Source organism: Bacillus rossius, chromosome 15 (assembly GCF_032445375.1).
Source record: "Bacillus rossius redtenbacheri isolate Brsri chromosome 15, Brsri_v3, whole genome shotgun sequence".
NCBI classification, from domain to species: Eukaryota; Metazoa; Arthropoda; class Insecta; order Phasmatodea; family Bacillidae; genus Bacillus; species Bacillus rossius.
In genome coordinates, this window is record NC_086342.1 from 37,795,157 (window position 1) to 37,821,329 (window position 26,173).

General features: G+C 39.2%; 1 long non-coding RNA gene across 1 annotated transcript in view; it reads left to right on the forward strand.

The window, feature by feature from the left end:
* The window catches only part of LOC134539376 (uncharacterized), a 1,030,613-nt gene that overhangs the window by 714,894 nt on the left and 289,546 nt on the right, over window positions 1-26,173 (forward strand). The window contains exon 3 of the long non-coding RNA XR_010076303.1: window positions 6,099-6,148. This is a non-coding gene — a long non-coding RNA (uncharacterized LOC134539376). The remainder of the gene's footprint in view (window positions 1-6,098; window positions 6,149-26,173) is intronic.

Below are 26,173 nucleotides of genomic sequence, written 5' to 3' on the forward strand. Positions count from 1 at the left end.
AGCGTGGAGAAACATGAATGGGCTTATAGTCACAGCAATGGGCATGTAGTGAGAGCAAGAAGCTTGGAGCACAGCAATAGTCTTGGAGCACAGCAATAGGCTTGGAGTAACAGCAAATGTGTAACGCCCCTCGTGCCTAAAAATTGAATTATTTTTAAATTAATTAAAAAGAGCCTTGGAAACTTGCTGGGTAAGAAATATAAGAAAAATACGTTTATTGACCAGAGGTGGCACGAGGTGGAGAACAAGACAATTTGGAACTCCCTGACACAAGCAACTGGGGAGCTGGTGGATCGTTTACGGGAAGAAGGTATATCATAAATAAATTAACACTACACAAGTAGCTTGGTCTATAGGTTCCCTTTTTATTTAAAAAAAGGAAATAATGAATTCCGTTTTCATTTAATTTGGCATTTAACAGTTTCCAAATTAATATATTAATTATATACTTAAGTTTTTCGAGAACGGGCCGGCCCTAGATTAGTATAACACATATACTCAACTTTAACAACAAACAATAACATAAACAAAAATTTATTAGTATCACACCAAAATTTGATTTGTCCAATTATTACATCGATGATTAGTTTTATTGATTCTACATATTCTTGAGGAAAGCACTGTTCGCTGATAGGCTATTCATTCGATTAAGGTAGTTCGTAGCTAGAAAGTGGGGGGGGGGGGGGGGATGTTGATTTCACATTACCACCCGGGTCTTCAAAAAATAACGTCGGGTCGCGGAAACCTCTCTTCTAACGTGACCCGCAGTGGAGGTGCAGGACCACGAGCTGGGAGCAATTTGTCTCTCCAGCACTTCGACCCTGTCTGAAACCCAAATCAAATTCAAAACGTATTAGACTTGCTTCCAGACAGTCCTACACCGTCGGCGCAAAAGGCCAACAAACGGGAATGAGGGGGAAAAGGCCGGATTACTCACCAACCAGGGTGTAGAGTTCGGAGCTCACTAGGTGTCTCGCGCCGACATCAGGATGCCGCGGACCGAGAAGTCAGGATGCGCGGACGAAACCAGAATTTTTAGAATTAAATAAGAATAAATAAAAATTTAACTACGCATGACTTTTCTAAAAACTACCTCTGCCTGGCTACTGTACAAACGGGATCACATCCCTTAAGCAAGCTGACTACATTCTCGTGCACACGAAAATCACCGTTCCCGCAAAAAGCCTCTTAGCGCAGAGGACGTAGAGGAGACGTGGTCAGTAGCCGAGGTCAGAGGGCTGAGTGCCCCGCAATCGGACAAAGCACCTAATTAAATCGGGCGGTAAGGCCCCGGGTCAAAGAAGGGGGTAGTTCGGTTCTAAGCCGAAAATTTCCGAAGGAGTCCGAGGCGGGCGTGACAACAACACGACATGCGCGCTCTCTACCGGACCGAAACGAAAGCAACGAACAATCGACTTCTCCGGGCCGCGAGAGGAAAGCATAGTGCCTTATGGCACCGCGACGCTGCTTTCTAGTGGCGTAAGGGGGAACTACTTGAGGTGGTGAGCAGACTTGCCACCAGGTGTCATGAGGGTAAGCTCTGCACGCTGGCGACCAGGCCCGCGGTTACTTTTTCCTCCGCTAGATGTCGGGGATGTGTCTGTCGGACCCGGGAGAAGGTTTTTGCATCAGGTCATCGTCCCGTCCGGTCACTGCTCCTAGCTTAATTTCTCAGAACTAAAGTGAGGAGGAGAGAGAGGAAGGAGGGGGGGGGGCAGAAATAGCCACTAAGGTGGGAACGCAGCTCCACTGGAGACTGCTTCGTGACGAGACATGCTTTTCTCAGCAGGCCTCTACAAGGTAGCAGCTTGCAGCCCAGGAGCTGCTCAAAGCAGTTTTGGTCATGCAGGGAATTAAAATTACAAACTCGGGACGTGACTGCAGGCGAGAGAAATTTCAACCGGGCTGACCATGTCCACATTAGACAGCAAAATATCAGATTGGCCCCCTGGGAAGGGGCTTCGGTCCACTGGCACAAAGTTTAAATCCGTGGCGTACACCGGCCTAACAAAAAGTTAATCACCCCCATTAACAACCAGATAAATTTAAAAAAATAGAAACCCCAAAAAATTTTAAAATTATAGAAAAAATTAAAAAGGTGACGAAATGCCTAATTTTCGGCACAAATGGCTTGGGGTTTCAGGAGCATAAATGGGCTCATTGTCACAGCAATAGAATTGGATCCCTGTAATAGGCTTGAGAACACATCAATGGGCGTGAAGAAACATCTGTGATCTTGGCGTAACTTCAATGCGTTTTTAAGCGCGTGAGTGGACTTGGAGACAGAGATATGTGTTCGGGGGCAAAGAGGTCGACCCCATCTGCGCGGTAGTAGCCAGACCGCAGCCAGCCAACGAACCGCCGCAGCAGTAATTGCACTGCGCGCCTCCGCCCAGGAATGCCAGTTCGGCGCCGTGGCTCCCGTCGTTTTAATTACAGCCGCTGTGATTGGCCGCATGTTGCCGCCTGGACGTAACCCGGCCGAATGCCAGCCAACCTCTCAGAGTTCCTGTGTACCTGTCCTCCTGCGCCGTGCATTATCCTGCCACGTGCCGAAAACATTTCACACCTCTAGAAGACCAGATGGTAGTTAAACACATAGAAACTAATGAGGAGGTTACCGCAGTATCTTAAACCTAATTTACTGATTAAATTGTAGCAGAAATTACATAAAAATATATAAAATGCTACAGTTATTCTCAGTGTAATAAGAAATAACAAAATAAGCATCATTAAAGTAGAGGAAATATCTTTAGTTTATAAATACTATATGCATAGGTAATATAATTTTTGTTTTTATACTGTCACATTTCACTTAAAAAGAAGAAAGGGTTGGGATAGGCGGTCCTTGTTGTAGCTCAGACTAAAAAATAATATAATTTCAGAACAGTAGAGCATATCTGCACCAGAATTCTGAAGTAGGTTGAACCATGTGCATGGATTGAAAACAAAGATACTGTAAAGATACATGTCACATGAAAATATTGACAGAGATATTTTATTATAACAATAAAATAATCTATAATCCACAAACAACCATGACAATAAAATAATACAACATTCATTACTCATAAATAAATAAATAGGGCCTCGTCACAACAAATATAATAGTCCTCTTATATCAACAGTATAACCAGCCCGTACAAACAAAATATTAATTGTTACCACTGGGTGCAAAAATTACTATCACACATCTCTAACTAAATTCACATAGCAGGGAAACTACATAAGACCATCGTGAGCAAGTTAACCGCTATTTTAAGAAATATTTACTTTTATCTATATTTTTCTTATGATCAAAACAATTTTCCAATACCAAAATTATAGTGAGTTAAAATCCTTTATTATTAAGTTATAATTTTAATTTACTACATCAGTTTTTTTTTGCGGTATCTTGATTGTGTAAATTAATTAGTTATTCAACACCTTCATAGATAAATTATTATGAACATTTATACCAGTCAAAGGAATACAGAAGCATGAAACAGGTTTGGTAGTAGTAAAATCAAACTTTAATTATTTTTTTTACTGAAACACCGTGGAGAGACTAAAGAACTCTCTAGGATTCACACAATTAAAACTTCGAGATATAACACAGATAAGTACTAACTAAAACTTAAAAGATTTAAAGGGGATACTTCCAAAATGTTGCATTGACATTACTCACTATTTAAGGAAAAATTCAGAGCCAAAATGGAATTTAACATTTGCGAAAGCCATGTTGTGCGGGAAACTAAGACGTAGACGTCATCAGGACGCCATTTCACTCTCCAGCAATGACCGTTCACCGCGCGCACGACCGCATGACAGTTTGTCTCGGGATCCCGGACAAGAGCCGCTTATACACCGGTTTCTTGTCCCCAAAACCCATACGGTTTTAACTGCCTGATATGAGGTTTTTACGTGATGTTTTCAAACACGAGAAGTTTATCAAAATATTCCGACCGCGCGGTAATGGCACAGCTTGTGCTCAGACGGGAAGCCTTAATTTCACAGACGAGAGAGCCACACCTGATGTTTCCCGAAGTTCATGCTCGCTTTTTTTTCCACGTTCTATCTGATTGCATAAACCGGTGTGGCATTAAATTTTGCGGTCTATTAGGATAGGTTAGCTACATTATAAGTACTTTAAAACATTGTGAATGGTTGGTTATTTTAGGTAAGTATAGCTACATTAAAAATACTGTAAAATCATTTTATGGTTGCTTAGCAAATAACTTTTTAATATAGATCCAACCAGGGCTAGGAAACCGTTTACATGATTTCACAGTATCTTTAATGTAGCTATCATAACCAAATCAACCGTCCACAATGTTTTAAATTATTTATAATGTAGCTAACATTAACTTTTACAATGAACCAAAAAAAAAAAAAAAACGAACATGCACGATCGGACATTTGGCTCTCTCGTCTGTGAAAAGAAGGCAAACAATTAGAGATGTAAAAGTAATGAAAAAAGGGGGTTGTCTGCAAAGTCGGTTTACGGACGATAATTTTACGTGATAACGTCATAAGAAAAGATTGATGAAAAATTGCATAGTTTTTAGTTTTCAGATATTATTTACAGTTTTTGAAAATTTAATTAAATTTTTTTTTAAATATCATGAACAATTAGTTATAGAAATAAACTGAAATCAAATCAATGTCAATAAGTTGTTAATTTGAAATGTCGAAATTGGAAAATAAATCTTTTTTTTTTTTTAATTGCTGCTTTTAAAAAGCCCGTTTTATATTATAGAAGACATTCTCGCACGGTCGCACGGTGGTTGGCCGGTTCTTGCATGCTCGGCTCAGGCGGAACGTGAGAATGAGTCATGCTTTTTCATGCGTGCAGCCGGGGTTCATCGATTTATTAGACGTTTTCACGTCAAAAAAAAAGCGTACACATATGTATTCGTTACTAAAACAATTAGTACTCGTTACTATCGTATCGTTACTTAACTCGTTACTTCTAATACCTCATAACATGCTATGTTATGTTAGAGCAACGAATCGAGTCGTATTGGCGCACGCGTACAGTATGACGTCCGCAGCGTCGCAACATTCGTAATTTGTAGAAAACATACTTATACATTAAATAACTGCGTAAGGTGCATTTTTTCACTTTTACGTATTTTAAACCAGACTTGTGTTTAAGTTCATTCTAAATTAAATTTGATATAATAGGTAAAGTGTAGAACTACAAGTGCATTCGTGTGTAAAGTTTCGCTACTCGGTACCAGATGGCACACCCGTTACTCAGTACCGAATACACATGGTTTACTACAGCTCTACAAAAAATGCTGGCGCCGGATTCGCCCAGGCCAGGCAGCACTGCAGCGCATCAACTGGCGGGGCTGAAACCTGGGCATGTCCTGTGCCGAGGCAAACACGAGCAAGGTTCGCATTCCTTCCAGCCCAGCGGAGACACACATTCCCTCGCTGATGTTACACAGCTTCCCCTCGAGGGAAACTGCATCACGAACAAGAGAAAAGTTTTATCTCCACCAGTAACGAGAAACAAAAGTGAAAAATCTGACTATCAAATTTTAACTTCGTGACGATATATACATAACGGCTATTGTACTACAGCAAAATCTAAGAAAAAACAACGAAGAAATTTAATTTGAGCTTCACAGAAAACAAACTAATAAGATTTAAGGGACTATAAAAAAATTAAATAAAATATAATTACTAATAATGTCAATATTTACCCCTAGAATCCCCTAGATTGTGTTTGAATCTACATGATTAAAATTAAAGAAATAATAACGAAAATAGTTTTGAAAATATAGTTGTTCAATATGGTCCAATGTCGCATGGTAATGCACAGATTATTAAGGAGTTAGGACCTACAAAGCTAATGATTAGGGATTTAACCACCACTCTTTCTTCCAGCTCGTATATTGTCTGTTTCAAAACACCACTTTTTGCTTGTGTTCGTGCTGAGTAGGTGTTGTGTTAACGGTATATAGTTTATTAGGAACTTACAAAGGCCGGCTTGAACAGTCAGGAAAGGTACATCTGAACAGGTTAATGAAAAGGAGTAATGGTCTGGTAACAGCTGTGCCTATGTTCAATGTCGCTCGTCACTGATTGTGCGTGTGTGTGTTTTCCAGGAGAGAAGTCTGGTCGTCTCACAGCCTGGTAGCAGCTTGCCCCAGTCAAGGTAGGTCACGCCTTTGAATTTGGATTTAATACAATTTTTTTACATACGCCATTGCAGGTTGACACTGTTTTTTTATAAAAAAAATGGTTGTCTGTAAAGTCGGTTTACGGACGATAGTTTAACGTGACAAAGTCATAACAAAACATTGATGAAATGATTGCATACTTTTATGAATAAAATTGAATCATTTTTAATGAATTGTCACTATTTTGTATGGATACAAATAATGAGTGAAATGAAATCTACAATTTAATTGATAAATTTACTTTTATTTGCATTCATTAATTCAAATATGTTTATTACTTAAACGAACAGATTATTTTAACTATAACTTTTATACATGTTTGCTATTTAACTTCTTCCAATCTGTGTTATTCTCTTAAGGATAGGACGATGATAGGAAAAGTAGGAAACGAATGGGAGTGTTTCAAGTTTAATGTGCCTCGAAAAAGTCAAATCGATGGTTGTTCCAATCGAGTGGAAGAGAGATAGATGCGGCGCAAGCGTACAATGAGCGTAACGGGACACAGCTTAACGGGACAATGTGCGTAACGGGACACTTTTTCGTGCGTGCAGACGGCGTTCATCGATTTATTAGACGTTGTCACGTCAAAAAACAATGCAAAATGAGAAATATAAATGAAAACATAACCCCACAGAGAAGAAGCCTATATCAGCTGATGTCGAACAGATAAACCCAACGATGAAACTTAACAGGCATTATGGGCAACACAATGACGACAGCACAGACTAACACATTCAAACATTAAAAAATATCAGGCAGGTTCAGTTGGATCGCCGTAATTGTTTTGTCATAGAAAATCTTCTGTGCTGTCTTCGTTGTAATGTGCATAATATCTGTTTATTTTCATCGCTGTGTACTTATGATTTCTGTGTTATCCAGGTTTTTTTTTGACTGTTTCTCTTTACTGATCTTTTTGAAACAGTCTCGTCGTTTAGAGCACATTGTGTTCGTCTGTGCTATTATTTTTTCAAGACTAAATAACTTACACATAAAAATTACTGGTTTTCGAAATAGCGTTCATTTCGATAATTGCAGCTGTTAAGTCATAATTTAAGATTGAAGCCGTGGCATACTGATTGAAAACGTCATGACCTTGGTGGCTTAGGGAGGTTAGAGATGTGAATTCTTAAGCCACCTTGCGGACTTTTCAAGCCACTGTCGTTTCTGAGAACTAAAACTTTAAAATGTCCCTCAAAACGGGAATGTTTCCCTCCAAATAGAGACAGTTTTATGTTTAAAATTTTTGAAATTTTTTTAGCGGATTTTTTTTTATTTCAAAAAACCGGAAACTTTTGTCGGATTTTGGCATATTTTGGCGAATGTTCGGTTATTTTTGGCACATTTTGAAGTTTTAGGTCAAAGGACAAAGTCAATGTCATTCAAGATGGCCGCCGTGACGTCACAATCCAAGATGGCGGCCAGTCAGAAGCTAATACTCGGAGGAACTATGTATGTCGTAAAAATGGTACTAAATCAAGATAAGTGACAAGCCATTGGCGAGTGGCCATTAAGCACAGTAGGGGCTATCTGAAATAATTAACTCATGTTTGTGTTTGCCAGGGCGGAGGCTGGTAAGGATGTATCTAACAATCGTCACAGGGTTGTGACCGTAGTGTGACTAGGAAATATGATTCTACGATGGTTTGCTGTTGCCTTTTGCAATGTGTAGTTTTACGAACCTAGTCCTGAATCCTACAACCCCAGGAGTTAAAGTACAAGTTCAAAATGAGCCATATAGCCAGATGTTGAACCCAGAACATTTGGCTCAAAATAAAGACGCTATGATTACTGAGCCGTTCAAACTTAATCATTTAACAGTATTTAAAATTACTATATATGTTAGGAGAGAAACAGGCTTTATATTAGCCAATTCAGTGGATGCTGAATTATTTATATTAGTAACATCATTTATATCTTTATGACGATTTGTCGCATGTTTATCCTTTTTTCTGGTATTTCACAGTGCTGTTTTCATATTTGTAAGGTATCCGTCATTCCTAGACGGCCAATTCTTGCATTTTAGCGAAATGTTTTAAATTCAGGCTAAATTTCAATAGAACTTCGCCCCATCCACATATATTTTAATTGCTTTGTTTTCAACAAGTCAATCTGCAGTAATAAGTGTCCGAAGACTTGAAAAGGTTTTGAAGTCTGTGAACGTAATTTTTTATAATAAAATAAAACCACCATCAGTAAAAATTTGTAGCAAGTCAGCTGATCTTAAAATTGTACGCATTAATAATTCAGTTCTTAATTGGGTGTGGAAAAAATGTGCATGTGTTTGTATGCATTGAGTGGTTTTATTTAGTAGTAGGTAAAATTTTCGTATTTCAAGAGAACATGATTTTATGTCAATTAAACCCAAACTATTACAAAAAAAAGGAAAATTCGCTATTTTAAATTACTTTATGAATTTTATGCAACACGGGATACAGAGCTTAATGAAATTTATACACGAAAAAGGTTTTTTTTGAATATATGATTTTTGATCGAAAATCTCGTAAGATAACAACCTACATGTTGTTGAAATAACTATTTCAAAAATCTAAAATATCTTTGAGGTTGTCAGATACGAACCACAGACCTCTTTACACTTGCAATACTCTCACTTAAGCGTAAAGGAAATATTACTTTTGACCACATGGCAAACTACATACAACACCGTTAGCAAACAAATTACCTAATCATATTAGTACAACGTGACACACAGTGGTCATGTCATTCTCCACACATACAGTGATTGCTATAAAATAAATACAAATTTTAACACAAAAAAAACCGACTTCAAAAAATATATATATAAAAATATGCACTAAAATCTAAAATCTAAAAAAAAAAATTGCGTATTTTTCTACAACTTAATAATCAACTTACCTTTTCTACTCATCAATATGTAGGTACGATCTATGTGTTTACCACGCAAGAAGGTAGGTATAATGTAGTTGCGATTATTGTTATTTTTGGTGTCGGTGTCACACTTTAAATCTAACTCAACACATACCTACCCCGTCCTTCTTACAGAAAGTCCTTGTGTTTAATATTGGCTATATTTTCGTTTACCGTTTGCTACATTATGTCTTAGCATAGTGTCGTATTAAAGTTCGTTTGTTTGGTTTGATTAGGTATTTGTATTTATGTCGTTTCAAGGTCGCAGATATTGTCACAGTGTATTGTCTCATAAAAGTTAATTTATAAATGGGTTTAATTAGGTACTGGTATTCTGTGACAGTACTCAAAATATATTGCCGTTCGTATTAAAGTTAATTTGTAAAAAAAAAATTTTCTTAAAGTATTCTCGTATTATTATTGGCTGCCTCCGACTCCAAAAATAACAATAATTTTTACTACATTATACCTACCTTCTTGCGTGGTAAACACATAGATAGTAGCTACATATTGATAAGTATAAAAGGTAAGTTGATTATAAAGTTGTAGAAAAATACGCAATTATTTTTTTTTACTTTTAGTGCATATTAATTTGTTCTGGAATATTTTTTTGAAGTGGTTTTTTTTGTTAAGATTTGTGTTTATTTTTTGATTTTTAGTGAATCTGAAGTACACTAATTAATTTGTCTGAATATGGGTAGACCTACTAAATGTGCTGCTCATATGAGACAGCAACGTTTAAATGAAACAAACGAAGTCAGGGAGAAACGCCTATCTCGACAGAGGAAATCTACATCGAGGACAATTTCAAAAGAGACTTGCGAGGAGCGCAAAAATAGACTTTCGAAAATGCAGCTTTACAGGAAAAAGTTTTTAACAGAGAAAATATCGAAAAACGTATGTACCGTCACGGCTTGATCAACGATCGTCTATAAAATGAGACGAAAGGAGCAACGTGCCCACCGACTTTGCGTGATACACGATCGTCTATCCAAAGAGAGAGGAGAGCAACGTGCAAACCGTCTCAGCTTGATCCACGTTACGGTAGGTGACTAAATATCCGGATAGCCTATAAAAGATTCGGCCGAGTATCGTTAATTTGCTTACACAACCTACCAGCGCACACACAGGCCCGTGTTCCAAACTTATCCCACAAGACACGCACCCCCGCCGTCGATTCAAATGATTCTTCACCAGTGTGGGGTGCACCTGAATTACTATGCACTTAGCGAGTTATAGAATCTTCGGTTTCTGGCCTCGCCCACGCTTACTGCCCCGGATGGCAATATGATGAATCGGCGGCGGTGGTGTTAATTTGCTCCTAAGAATTGAAGAGTTCAGTTACATTTTCATGGATCCCATAGTCAGAACCTAACCAAACTCTCATCAAACTACCCTTGAAGTACATCCTTTCCAATAAAAAAGGAATAATCGAAATCGGTTGGCGTGATATTGAGTTATTCGTCCATTTGTCGCGCACATACTTAATACAAATTTAAGACTTGTATGGTTTTTTTCATGGACGCCATTGTCAAAACTGGAGCAAATTGAAATGAGACCACACGAGAAGCACCATATTTCAAATAAAAGAAGAATCATAAAAATCGGTTCACCCAGTCGAACGTTCTGAGGTAATAAACATAAAAAATTACAGACGAATTGAGAACCTCCTCCTTTTTTGAAGTCGGTTTACAAAGAGTCTGATCCATGGATCCGCTTAAACACGGCTACACATTACAACACACAAAATAACACACAAATACACTCTTGACTTTACACTTAGGGAAACATTTATTTATACTTTAACTTAAATCACATGCAATTGGCTTAACCCACTTTTTTTTTTATTTAAAACGAAAACATATCACCCACTATCCACACTTAAACTTTCATAGTCTTATCGAAAAAGTGAAAATTACTTATATTTAGTAAAGTTAACGCAAGTGTTTTATATTTATATTGCGTTGCACGTATTGCAAATATTTGCCTGCACTTAGCTAAGGGATTGGAAGTCCTCTGCGGATCCACAGTAGGGTAAGCGGTAGAGTTCTGGGACACAGTAAACAAAGCAACAGGTAGTTGCTACGGGGCTCCAGACTTGGGCGGGGCTCCACGCGGCAGGGAGATGTCTGCTGTGGACGTCACGGTCGGTGGCCATCTTGGTTCATATTTTCGAAGCTAGGAAGCGCTGGTGTGATGTTATTTTTAAGAAAAAACATCTTCAGTTTTTACCTCACCGCTACAATCATCGTTACGACCGCCATCTTAAAAATCCTTAATTTTTATTATAATAAATCATGAAAAATTATAAAATTTATAAAAAATTATTAATTTTAATAATCAAACCGAGCCGAGAGAGGTGGATCAGCAGTCAGCGACACTAGCCACTAGACCAGAGCATCTGTTGAGGGAGGAATAATTAAATAAATAATTTATCCTTTCAGTTGGGGGCCAATACACCTTAAGGTGCGCCCAGTTCTAACTTATAGTCACTGGTGCCTAATTGAAACAATATCGTATGCTTTAGGCAGACATCTTTATTACTGAAGCCAAGTTTATTATTGGTGGCATTATTAAAAAAAATTAAAGTCGGGCATTGTTTTTATGGTGCCACCAAATGTAAATAAAAATTGTTTGCTAGGAAACGCCATCTTGTTTACATGTTTTCGCAAGATCTATTAGCTGCACTCATCCGTGGTTCTGTGCCTGCAGCTCAAAGGTAGTATCAGAATAAGCCAGGGGATGTATCTGTTTTACATGGTAGTGAAGCTGCCATTGGCCCCAATGGACCTGGAATATTTACGATATTCAGACGCGGCACGGTTATGGAAAATCCACGGCTACGCACAGTGGTTGAGGAGACCCATCCCAACATGCTACGCCACCGCAGACCTCCAGCCGCCGAATACCCCAGGACACCACCAGTGCAAGCCCCCCCACTGTAGGCCCGGTAAATACCGACACGGCCCGTACCTTTCACATCACTGGGACTCCTCGGTCACCCAGATGCTCGTGATGCCATCTTGTTTACAGTGTCACCCACTTAAAAAAATTATATAATGCTTTAGGCAGACATCGTTTTATACTGACGCCATATTCAAAAATACAAATGGGCACGCCACATTTGAAAAGACCGCCATTTTCATTACTACGCTCACAATTAAAACAAAAATATCTTCTGCTGTAGGCCACCATATTTTTCACTACTGGTACCAAGTTTAAACTTATAGTACTAGTTGTGTTTAAATTTTAAAAGTCCTCCATCTTTTATATTAACAAATAGTAGGGAGAGCGTGCCGACTCTGGAACATAGAAGAGGGGGGAGCGGGGTAATCCGGGGATTATCCCATTTTTTATGGTTTTTTACGCATTTTTTATGGTTTTTTATGTGCAAATCTAGTTTTTATGCGCTAATCCAGTGGCTAATCCGCTAATCCAGTGGCTAATCCGCAAATCCGCAAATCCGCAAATCCGGAAATTCACAAATCCGCAAATCCGCAAATCCGCAAATCGCAAATTCGCAAATCCGCCATTTTGTATTTCTAGAAATTTCCACCAACTTCGAATCATGATGTCATGATTCTGTGTCGTCTGCTGGAGGCCGCCATCTTGATTTCTTCTGGCCGCCATCTTGTTTCGTCTGCTGGAGGCCGCCATCTTGATTTCTTCTGGCCGCCATCTTGTTTCGTCTGCTGGAGGCCGCCATCTTGTGTGACGTCATATAGTTCTGTTGGTCGCCACCAGGTAGCAGCAGGTATTATTTTTCCTTTAACTAAAATATTTTCAGTGCCGAGGCTGGGATTCGATCCATGGGATGTGAAAACGTCCAGGATGTCGTGGTTACGAGGCGGACGCCTTGACCACTAGACCACGAGACCAATTGGAATATGGTGGAATAAATAATCTATATATGCTACTTACTGATGTCAAGTTTATGATAAATGGGGGGAGGGTGTTTTTGCCTTCCTTAATGCATACCTAAGGCGCCACATTTGAAATTAAAAATTATTATACAGCCGCCATCTTTAATTCCAGCACAGACTACCAGATGGCGCTAAATTCAAAAAATTAGTTACCAGAGGCGCCGCCATCTTGGTTCTCAAGTTGGCTGGTAGATGTCGCTAGTATCGCGCGGCAAATTCAAAAATTAGTTGCCAGAGGTGCCGCCATCTTGATTCTCAAGTTGGCTACCAGAGTGTGCCACCGTCGCCATCTTTATTTCATATTTCAGCTGCCAGGGCGCAGCACCATTCGATAGGTCGAATGCTAATCGATATATTTACTTTTATTTCATATTTCAGCTGCCAGGGCGCAGCACCATTCGATAGGTCGAATGCTAATCGATATATTTACTTTTATTTCATATTTCAGCTGCCAGGGCGCTGCACCATTCGATAGGTCGAATGCTAATCGATATATTTAGTTACAAGTGTTGCTACCAGAGGGCGCGATATTTAAATTTAAAAAATATTACAACCTTTAAACAATTCTCCGCCATCTTGGATTCAACAGCCCCACCATCTTGGAAGCACATGATACACCCAAGGACTCGTTCCAATACATGCACAGAGTGCACCGAAAAGATTGTTCCCTTACATGCACAGAGTGCACCATATTAAATGATCATGATATGTGTTCCTTTATATGCATCAGAAGCAGGCATAAGAAATATTTTCTTATAGGCATACTTTAGTGTTAGCTTTCCTGTAATGCATTTAATAATAGTGTAAGCTCATTATTATTATTTAGTGATAGTGAATTTATAACTATGATGTGTAGTCTCATTCTCTTCATCTCGACGTGGCGGAAGATTCTCTGGAGTGTAAGCTGAAAAAAAAAAAAAATAAAAACTTGTGTTTGAATTTATAGTGGTATGCTGCTTTCCACATCACCTTAGAGACTATGTCTCAGGAGGTACAGCATTAGATGTGTTAACTCCTTTTTTTTATACATGGCGAGTTTCCCCGAGAGGCCTATTTTCCATGTTTAACAAGGGCGCAAGCATTATGCTTCACCGTCACTCTCTCCGAAGCCGCTGTCCACTCCATCATCTGGCTCCACTTGCTCTTGAGCCTCCATTACAGCTTCAAGGCATGCTATAATACCGTTGTAAAGGTATGTTAGAAACTCGTATTCCTCTGGAAATGCAGCGAACAAATTGATCGCGGAGACCTCTAGATGGTGTACTATCGCATCTATATTCATGCCGATGCAAGCATGAAGCGCATATTCAATACAATCGCGAATTTCCTCAAAAGCAGCCATGTTCATTATGGAATTGTCAGAGACAGAATGAAGACCGGGTCTTGACGGAAAGATGACATGCAACCCCGATGTCGCGCTACACATTCCAATGAGGCGCCCAGCGCGGGCTGACGTCACAGCTTGTTGATCCCAAGCTGCAGAGTGCTGGGTCGCGTTCAGGAAGTAGTCCACACATTATAAATACATTGCAGGAATAGAATCTCAACAACAGCCCACACAAACGATTCCATAGAATATGCTTCGATTGAGAACAAGCAATAAGGTAAAATAAAATGTGTATATGTAATCTTAAACTCCCATATCGTTTCTCTTTACCCATGTCCTCACGGTATCGGGAAACCCCTTCCAAGACACCTGGAATCTTTCACCACGCTTTCGATGAATTTTATTTACCAAGTATGTATTAGGGTATTTTGTAATTTGAATTTCTGAAGCATAAAAAACACCTTGTATTTTATTTCCATCCATATCACTCAAGTTATACACACGCGGAAAGCTGGACCTCATAGCTGTTACTTTAAACACTTCGTGAGACCAATTCGGTGTAAACCCCTTTTCAAAAAATTTCTTGTTTCGTGACACGCGTACATGATCCCCCACACGAGCCTTAGGTTTTCTAGGGTCAATTGTCTTTACATATTTGTAAACACTTTGTAGCAAAGAGTCATCCTTCACTTGATTCGGAGCCATGCCAATGGTGCGGTGGAATCTGTTATTGTAGACATGTAGAACTTGTGGTAAAATTTTAAGCCACTTATAATTTCCTTGAGCTGAAAACTCGCGAAAAAGCAGCGATTTTAGAGATCTATTAAACCGCTCTACCACACTTGCTTTAATCTCACTGTGAGTGGAATAATGATTAATATTTTTTTCTTTTCATAAGAGCTCTGAAAGTTGAGTTATAAAATTCTGTTCCTGCATCACTTTGAATACTTTTAAAACTTCCTGCTAATTTCAAAATACTTCTCATGGCAGCAGTAACCATCACACCTGTCTTTTGTTTAACTGGAACTGCATAAGCACGTTTGCTGTACACATCTATGGCAGTCAGGATGTACTTGTAACCACTGTTCACTTTACTGTATGGTATCATTTCTACCAAATCAATCTGTAGTAAATCATGGAGTCCATATGTTAAAACCTTTCTGCGAGGAAATATAATACGTTTGCCTCGGTGAAGCTCGTATGCAATCCCACGCTGTGCGTCGCTCATTTTGCAATGTATCCTGATTCTTGTAACTCTTCAAGTATCGAAAGGATTTCGTTATTGTGTCCAGTGTGGCCAGAAGCCTGCGAGGCCATTAACAACCTGAGTCGATCTACTATCTCATTCGGATCATTCCAATAAATGAACTCTCGTTTACGACCTAAATCCAATGTTTTATGTAACAATCCACTTCCTCGTTGCTGCGAACCAATATGTGGAAACAGTTGCTTAATGATATCAAATTTCGCATGTGACGTGCTTTTATAGAGATTTGTTACAGGATCATTCTTTTTAAAATAAGCATTTGTAAGCTCTAGTAGATTACCATATTGTTTAAGGGCCGATTCCGAGTACGTATGCGGCTCTCTGCGAAATAAAAGTTCAAATAAACCAGGAGCAGGTTGTATTAGTTCATCTTTAACGCGAATCATATTGTTATCGTGAAAAAATACTTCCGTGTCCCCTAAAAACCAGCGGTTATGTCGTTTAGATACACCATAGGTTCCATCACCAGAGCGAAGGTTGTAGCTCTGCAAATAAGACTGCACTCCACCTAAAGAATCATCATATGGAACACCGTGATGTTTTAAAGGAATAGCATTCGAGTCATCACTGTCGCTTGATTCTAAATATTGTTTCACAGTAGCTTCTTCCGCAGAATCCTGCTTCACAGTATCGATAGACTGTGCGAGCGATGTAGTAGGTCCAAGTTTATCCAAACGCGAATTAACAGACTTGAATATTTCTTCATTAATTGCATCCCTCTCCAAACGAGCTCGTTTGGCAAGTAGATACTTTGCACGAACATTTTCTATGACGCGCTCCAACTTACTAGCCTCAAGAGCCATGACTGCAGAGTAAGCGATAGCATATCACCCTTTTATATACAACTAGCATCAATACGTGAGTGATCTAGGCATGTCTAAAGCTTGATGGTTTTGGAGGTGCTGGTTTTGGAGGTGCTGGTTTTGGAGGTGTTGGTTTTGGAGGTGCTGGTTTTGAAGATGCTGTTTTTGCAGGTGCTGGTTTTGGAGGTGAAGGTTTCTTAGACAACACACCGCGAGAATATTCATCTGGAGTAATCGTCAAAACACCAACAGTGCGATTCATTTGTGAAAGCTGTTGTACAATTCCAGCATTAATTTTCAATACCATCTCAACCATGTTAGCATTTAGTGCATCATTTAGTTCCTCTATAAATGTTTGTGCGAATAAATCTAACCTGCTCTCCAACGAGGTGCACATATCACCCAACTTTGTCGACACAGCTGAAAGACTTTCATTTAATTGAGCAATTAAATGCTGTTCTTTAGCCTCCATATTGCGCAAGAACTCCATAATCCCCACTTGCACATCTCTTGTTACAGTAAGTGATCTGTTGATATCTGTAACTTGTCGTGTCATACCATCAGTCATCGAATGCAAAGCATGTGTAAAAGCCCCGCTTACTGCGTCAACATACTTCTTATTAGCAGCATCACCATCTTGTTTAGGATCACCAACTCTCTTCAGATGTTTCCAGCTTAAGTCGCAGTCCCCTTCACGAGTAAACGTCATGCATGAGTCGTGCGATCGTTTAAGTCCACCACCACCGAACTTTGACATCATGATTCATGAACCTATCACAATAAACTGATCAAAACCACATCTGTAACGCCCTTTATGTAGAGGAAAATCTTTAGCTATCACAATGAAACCATGCTCATTAGGACTGTTCCAACAGTGACCGCAAAGAGTTTTAAATCTCTCAAAGCTCATATCTGTACCGACATGGTCGGAAAACACATGTTTTAGTTTAAGATCGTCCATTTTAAACAAAATTATTAGATTACAATTATCTCGCATTAATTGCTTTCGGGTTTGGGTATAAGTTTGTACCAAGTAGAAACAGTCGATCTTGTGGTGTCGCCCCATAGAATAATACTTTTGAACAATGCTTTGTTTATCACAAGCAACATCATCGAAGATTAGCACAGAGTTGGGGAGGGCTTGACTGGGGTCTAAAACATCAGCATTTTCTCGAAATTTAAAAAATTTCACTCCCCCGACATTTTCCAGCACATGGGCTAAACGTTGATATTTTGGTTGTTCTAGGGACTTGCTATATAAATACACATTCTCAAAACGTATCCCATTGGTTTGTTCTAGAAGTGAAAGAATAAGACAAGTTTTGCCAGAATTCGAAGGACCTGACACTATACACCGTATGGTATTTGGTAACAGAGATCCATGACGTTCTTCAGTTTTACTAAACACATCATCATCAATTAGTGAAATTGGTAAAGCGAGCTGTTGTTGAACAACCTCCATTCTTAATACTAAACCTAAACACTATAAAACAGTCATCCTTATAGTGAAACCACTCAGTGTCTTGATATGTCTTGTATGAGACGGAAGAGAGGTTCAGGCTTAGTTAATTCTGTTATAAATAAGCTACCATTCGAGGCACATCTTCCGGGCTACAATTTCTGTGGACCTGGCACGAGACTAGCCGAGAGACTAGCAAGAGGTGATCGTGGTGTGAATGCACTAGACGAGGCGTGTCGTCTTCACGATATTGTGTATGCGAATAGTAATAACTTGTCTGAAAGACATAAAGCGGATAAAATATTAGCTGACACGGCCGAGAAGATTAGAAAGTCTCCCGAAACTAAATTTGGACAGAGAGTATCCGCGTGGACCGTTAACAAGATTATGAGAGTGAAACGTAAGCTTGGTGCAGGTTTAAGATTTTAATCATCATCAAAGAAGAGAAACCGTAAATCTGTCAGGAAAGCCCTGGGGAAGAAGGGTGGTCTATTACCATTTATATTTCCAGCACTCGCTGCATTAGGCAGCTTAATTGGTGGAGCTGCGGGTGTTGCTAAAACTGTTTCCGATGTCCGGAGTCAGGCACGTATGCAAGCGATAGCACGTGCAGCAAAAAACGGTTCAGGACTTTATCTACGCCCCTATCCACAGTCGGGTGGTGGGGGAAAGCGAAGAGGAAGAAGAAGAAAAAAAAATCGCGGGAGCAGGAAGCGATAATCAAAAACTTACCAAAGTGAGCTCTTACAAACCTCGAGTTAATGAAGGCGATAAAAGAATTGAAAATACCATACTTTAGACAAATATACATGCGCGATTCGCTACCTAAGAAACCATGGCGTAATGAAAGTGCTATTTTGAATCTAGACTCATCCAAAGGACCGGGAACGCATTGGACTGCTTATGTCAAGACCGGTCCTAACGTTGAATATTACGATAGCTTCGGAGACTTGCCTCCACCAGTGGAACTGATACGATATTTAAACAAGTGCAACATAACCTATAATTATGACAGGCAACAAAAGTTGCATTCATGGAATTGCGGTCACTTATGCTTAAGATTTTTAATATCAATATATAAGAAGCATTAGTGTTATCATAAGCCACATATGCGACAGAGTGTTTATAGAGAGACCACACACAACGCGAGACGCAGTGTAAACTAGACAAAATGTCAATAACATTAATTTTAACTGGGAAGAGCTCGATTATGAGAACCTACTACTTCCCTCCCTTGCAATTGGATGGAGAGTGGACAATGGCATTGATCGATCTGACAACATATAACTCGATACCGAACATTGATGAAAATAATCAAGTTTTTCGATACATCGCAATCAATGAACATCATGAAATGAAATTACCAACAGGTGCATATGAAATAAGTGACATGGAAGCTTACATAAAACAGAACCTACCTGCAGATTCAACATTTCTATTACGAGGCAACCCCAACACCTTACAGTGCATAATGTTCAGCAACAATATACATGTGGATTTTAGTGGAAAAAATACATTAGGTGAAATGCTTGGATTTTCTTCTCAAGTATACAAAGCAGGTGAGCTGCATGAATCGACAAATCCTGTAAATATATTCCCCGTGAATGTTATACGAATTACAAGCAATGCTGTGGGACACACATACTTGAATGGTAAATTAAACAATACTATTCATGAATTTTCCCCCATAGTACCTCCGGGATATAAGATAAATGAACGACCTACCACGCTCATTTATGTCCCAGTTACCGTTCAATCGATATCGGAGCTCGACATTCAAATAGTCGATCAGGAAGGACACTTAGTTAACCTAAGAAAGGAAGAAATAACTCTAAGACTGCATTTGAAAAAACAATGGGAGTGAAATATTTTTCTAAGCATAAATGGAGCGGTTCAGGTGTGTCCTTATCCAGTAGACGACGAGACATCAAGCGGCTAACATCTGTTAACGTGAGATTCCTTAAAAAACTTGGATTTAGAGTTTATCGTCATGGAGAACACCATTCTTGAAGTCGAGCAAGCACCACAATTTGAGGATTCTATTTCAAAAACTGAACTGCATATTTACAAACCATACTTAAATGGACCCTATGCCCCCAAATCTGAAATCCGTATAGTGATTCAAAATCATGATGCATACACAAACATCTCAAAATCCTTTTTGCGTATACGTGGAAAACTCGTAAAGGCAGACGGACGGAAACCGGACCATGCAAAGATTATAAACAATGGTGTATTACATATGATCAATCGGATAGGATTTGAACTGAACGGCGTTCTTATAGACCAGACCAGATCACTAGGAGTGGTATCTACAGTGAAGAATTATCTTTCACGAACTCGTGATGAATACACCATCAGCAAAATGGAGGGATGGTGTCTCGAGGAAAACTATAGCTTGCCTCTAACAGCCGATGGTGTTTTCGAAATCTGTGTTCCGCTAAGCCATCTCCTCGGCTTTGCTGAGGATTATCACCGTATACTTCTAAACTCCAAACAAGAGTTAATTATAGTTTTAGAAAATACGTACATTAACTCGATCGTAGATGCGAGTGCGCAGCCTCAAGCAGTTAATTTAACCATAAACTCTATCGATTGGGCCGTACCACACATCCAAGTGTCTCCAGCGGAACGCACGCGATTGCTTAAGCTTGTGGAGAAAAGCAGAAATATAGATATAGCATTTAGATCTTGGTCTGTTTTAACATATCCCAGCATGCCACAAGCACAAAATGTCAGCTGGTCAGTAAAGACAAGCTTCTCGATGGAAAAACCACGATACATAATAGTCGGCTTTCAATCGGCTAAACATAATGTAATGGCTGCCGATAAATCGAGGTTTGACCACTGCAACATAAAGAATATAAAACTATTCTTGAATTCAGAAAGTTATCCATACACGGATTTGGACATAAACTTCGACAATGGATTTTACTTAATCGCATATGATATGTATTCAAATTTTCAAGAGTCTTACTATGGAAAGCAGAATGCACCTTTGCTTGACCCTCATCAGTTTAAGGAACTGGCTACGTTATTCATGTTTGATGTAAGCCGTCAAGCTGAGAAAATACCTTCGAATATCATAGATTGCAAGTTGGAGATCACAAGCTCAGACAACCTACCGATCTTAACACAAGCATTTGCAAAAATATTGCACGACAGACTTGTCTCCTATAATCCACGAGACAAAGCTGTTAAAATACTGAGTTAAGCATAGTAGAGGCTCAGTCGTGTCTCAGCCACCATGAAGTATGTTAATCTGCAAGGATTTTTCTCTCAGTATGGCTTTATTACCAAGGAACTTAGCATTGCTGACTCTGAGGGGAACATAATTACGCGAACATTCAAACCGCCGTTTGAGTGGAGAGACATTAGTCGTAAATACCGGAGAAGTAATGCGTGGCTCACTAAAAATTTTCATAGTTTAAAATGGGAACACGGATTGTTTCCCTACAACAGTCTTTCCACCATCTTGACAACTCACTTGAGTGGAACTGTAATAGTTGCTGGAAGCGAACAGAAAAGATGGTTGGGTAAACACGGTCTCAAACACATGCACATAGTGGATGCACAAGAGGAATATGGCTGCCCGGCTTTCAAAAAATTAGACATAATGTATGCTCAAAATCGTGACAGCATAAGACCTGTATCGTCTCGCCGTAACGTCGCATTGCTTAGGGCTTGGATGCTAGAACACAGCGATCCTGGAATGTTGGATGACGCGCTCGAAATGGAATCAACAACAAGCGAAGCAACGGTAAACATGTCTGGACTGGAGGCGCTATAAATTGAGGTCATCGTCCCGGGGTACGACAGTCAGCGTACAGTTTGCGGTCGTGCGGGCGTAGACTCACTATATATTCAAGAAAAATGACGTTCGATCCATCGGCACGCTACGCAGACGTGTCACCCGGCTTTCGTCGTGTGGCATACCTTACCGGAGATGGAGAGTTCCACCTCATAGTCTGCAACTTCAATCATCACTGGAGCACCGATTGCGATCTGGAGGCTCCGGACTTTATTGAGACGCCCTGCAATCAGGTAGATTGTGTTGTGCACTACTTGAGACCCGACAGTAAATTTCCTACTACCTTAGAAAAACTTAAGGCAGCAGCCGCTACTGAAACTATAACCTCAGAACCAGATTATTCTGCAGTAAGGTGTGATTTGAGACGCAGCACGAACCCAGAGACAGTTGTGCATTGGGAGGAGCAGTGTGATGGTTATGTTCACAACACAACTTATGAAAACAGTGTTTGCTACGAGACATGTAGTTTCCTTCAGTGTAATCTTTATCGATTCACCCCATTCGCTTAAGTTTGAGAGCTAAGACAATACCTATGTCAGTCATGTTATCACCGCGATTCCATGATATAACTCAAAGCCAAGAAGATGCCGTAATAGATGAATTGTGGGCACCGAGCATCTTAACATGGGATGAAGCGACAAGATATTTTAATTATCCTCCTGATCCACGATCTAAAGAAATGAAGCCTTCGACTTTGTTTGACAATACCGAAAATAGATATCTTTACAAACGTGCAAGTCTGAACTGTGTTGAATTTCATGTAGAGTTCTATGAATTTGATATTGGATTGAGTAGTCTTCGATACGTTTATTTCGAACTTTGTCGCGAAAATACTCATTTCCGACTGAGGTGGCACGCTGATAGACCATACAAGTCCGTGACTCTCTTGACTGTTTTCGACTGTCAGCATAAAGACTGTGTAATAAATCTTAGTCATCCAATGGCAAAGTTTCCCTGTACTATTGATGAGCTCAAGACATCCCGTGACAGAGACTATGAAAGTACTTTCTCCGAATGGTGTACCAGAATTAAACACTATCGCCATAATCCCGCTACATGCATGTGGAACCCACCTCACGACACGCCTTGCAGTAATCATTTGTGTTCCTTGTCGAGAGGTCGTTTATTACGAGAAAACAAATTCTCGGTGTCGACGCATCTAAGCAAGCAACTATGGGGATATAGATAATGGACTGTTCTACGAGATGCTCTACTCTATGGAATTTCGTAATCAATTTATTCATTCGGATGGGCAATATATTTTTTAATAGGATCGCCGCTTCCTGGGTCGACAGTCGAGCTGAAACTGTGTCGGTGTGAGGATCTGTGCCAAGCAAGATGTCTAACTTTCATTCGAGCAAGAAATACGTGAGTGTAAATCCTGGTCTAGGCAGTGTTGATTACAGCGAGTGGAGTCAAGACAATTTAAAACACATATCGGAAAGCTGTGACGGCATGTTTCACTCGAAACAAATACTCGACCCAGGACCTCAAGACATACCATTTGAATTAATTAACTGCTCGGGTTATGGACAATGTATTGTTAACATGCTTCGACACGATACAGTGCTGCCTGCCACGAGTGAAGACGTCTACGCACACGCATTCAACCAGACAGCTACCCAATCGGTTCAGGTTATCCCTGAATGCATTCAAATCAGCCCTGATTCGCCAACATCCATCATACCTGTAGCTGAGCCAATCACCGAGGCGACACCGAAGTCCACCAGACGACAGCGAAAGCCTGCTGCCTCTCGCAAGAGTCGAACCAGAGATCTCAGTCATTTAGGACCGGTGAGTCAAGATGTCGGAGTTCAAACAGAGTCTAGTGCTTCCATACAAAGAACTGACGAGATGGCCCGGGTAGCAGTGCGCTCATTACTTCTAGAATTATTAAGTTAAAACTATAATTGAATTTTTGTCACTTTGTGTATGTAAATGTTTCAGCTGAATACGTAAATATAATATTCTTTGTGTGTAAGGAAATGTTCAAGTTAGCATTCAAATCTTTTTTTTATCGTCACTTTAATATTCTTTGTATGTAAATGTTCAGGTTTGTATGCAAACATTATGTGTGATTTTCTTGTAATATTTCAGTTTTGCATAAAGTTTTAAAATAAATTGTTAAAAGCATAATGCATATCTTATTACCGAAACTGTTTGTAACTTAAGTAAAGAACGTGTAGGTTACTGTATTTTTTATTAATGCTCTTTTCAATTATATAATTTTCTGGTTTAGTATAATTAAAAAAAAAATGTATTCAAATTATCCATCAGTCTCTGCGCCCGCACGTTCACGAAATGTATGTTGACTACAATAAAACTAATGTGTAACCTCTGATTTACTGTTATGATTTAAGTATTCCTCTGATATAAAATAAAAGCTAGCATTGAAACGTCCTGCCTTCCTGGGCCGACCAGCGGGTTGACGTGCGCGAGCCCGTGGATGAAGCTCTCTATTTTCAGAGAAAGGAATTTGTTTTTCCAGACAACTGTCGTCGCACCTAAGAGGTGTCTATATGCTGTCACAGACTTGGTTGACAGTTTCTGCAATCGTTGTAATGCATTACAACGATTGCAGAAATATGTTTTCAGTAAGCTATAATAAAAAAATTAATTAAATTTTAATTCTGAAAAAAAGTGAATGGTAGAAAATCTACTTTCTAAAACAAAAAAACATATAGTTTAACTAGTTTTCCATGATCACCATATTATTAAATGATTTTACCAAATATAATCTACTCAACTTTCTTAAATTAATAATTTTCAGTTTATAACTGTCATCTAAAGCCGACACACAGAGTAGGCGATTCCGCGAGAATTCAGGTCATCGCCCGACGCAGATTTATATATATATACACCTGCCACAGAGGTCGGAAACGTCATTTGATCGCAGCCAGCCCTCGCCAGCCCTCGATACCTCCTCCGCAGAGAGACGTTCTTCTCCAGATAAGGTATGTGTCCTGTCAGTTCTGACTAACAACACGAGATGGAGTACATTCGTTTCGTTAAAACACGTTCGCGCACTGTGTTTACAGTTCTTATTTAACAATATGTCCACTATTTTAAATAAATAAACACGTTAAAACGGTCGAATTAAGCAATAACTAAATCCATGTATTTATATTACTTAAATTGTGTATTATCACGGAAAAATTACTAAACTCTATTTTTTTTTGTTGCGATTATTTCACTTTGAATATTATTCCTGTTTTCGCTTATTTATTAATGATTGAGAATCAACTTGTTTTCATAATTATTTTTACAACGGGATGCATGTATTTAATATTTCTTTAATACATCTTTCATTCTGTTACTGAACGCTATGCGCGATTTATAAAAACAACAACCATTCAGAGCTCGTTCTTTGCTTGCAAACAGTTAAATAAATTTTGTCAAACTTTAAACAATATTAAGCGTGATATGAAGTTGATATACATTTGTTTTCAATACAGTGTGTTCCATGTAAATAATAATTCTCTACATTCTCAGAATATACCGACATATAATTAATTTCTTGCACATTGTTTACATGTCTTAAACATTTTATATTTCTACATTATTTACAACTTGAAATACTTCACAAATAAATATTACAAGAAGTTTTCTCATGACATACAATTATTTCATATTTACACTTATTTTTTCAATACAAATTGTTACACATATTATGGAAAATAATAAGTGATGATACAGCTGTTGGTTTCAGTATATTAGAGCTTGCATCTTTTATTTATTTTTCAGGTTCTAACTTGTTGAGCGTATCCTTCTTTATTTTTTTTAAATTCCTTTTATCATAATGTCTTCTCCATACTCTAATAAGCGTGCTAGATTTGAGAAAAGCGAGCCTTCGATGTCTGAGCTCGATGAATCATCTATTGATTCATTGATTTCATCTTCATCATCATTTGAGTCAGTGATTTTATCGTCGGCTGATGATTCATCCAACCTAGAGATCGAAGACACGCCACCTCCCTCTTTGCCTAGCCTGAAGCCCATCACTTTAGATTCCGCATTCTAGGGTCGACTTGTTGATTCCAGAATCGCGAATGATATTCCCCAGCCCGACCCCAACATTAATAGATTTCTCTCCAGGTGCAGGGAACCCTTTTTGGACGTAGTGGGTGGTGTTCTCCGCCCATTCAAAATTTATCTTACATTGGCCGCGGTATTTATTAAGGAGGATCCTGTGCAGGGGCCCATCAGTGATAGCTTCCACTTCGCCTCCAAAAGTATCCCTGTTTTGTTAAGTGAGGACCTAGCAGAAATTTTCAGTTTCACATTAGTTTCTGTGCTTATGGAGCATGTAAGTGAGTTTGCTTTGCGCGGGTCTGGATGGATGTTGAGTCATGTAAAACATCTCGACATACATGTCTCTGCATACCGACCATTCACGGTGGGGGCCGCGCATACAAAGTTGCCTGCATTTTTGTCTAACCGCAAAGCTTGTGTAAACATCGAGACTGACCGTGAGATGTGCTTTCTGTATGCCGTTATGGCAGGTGTGACGCCGGCGGCTGGGAT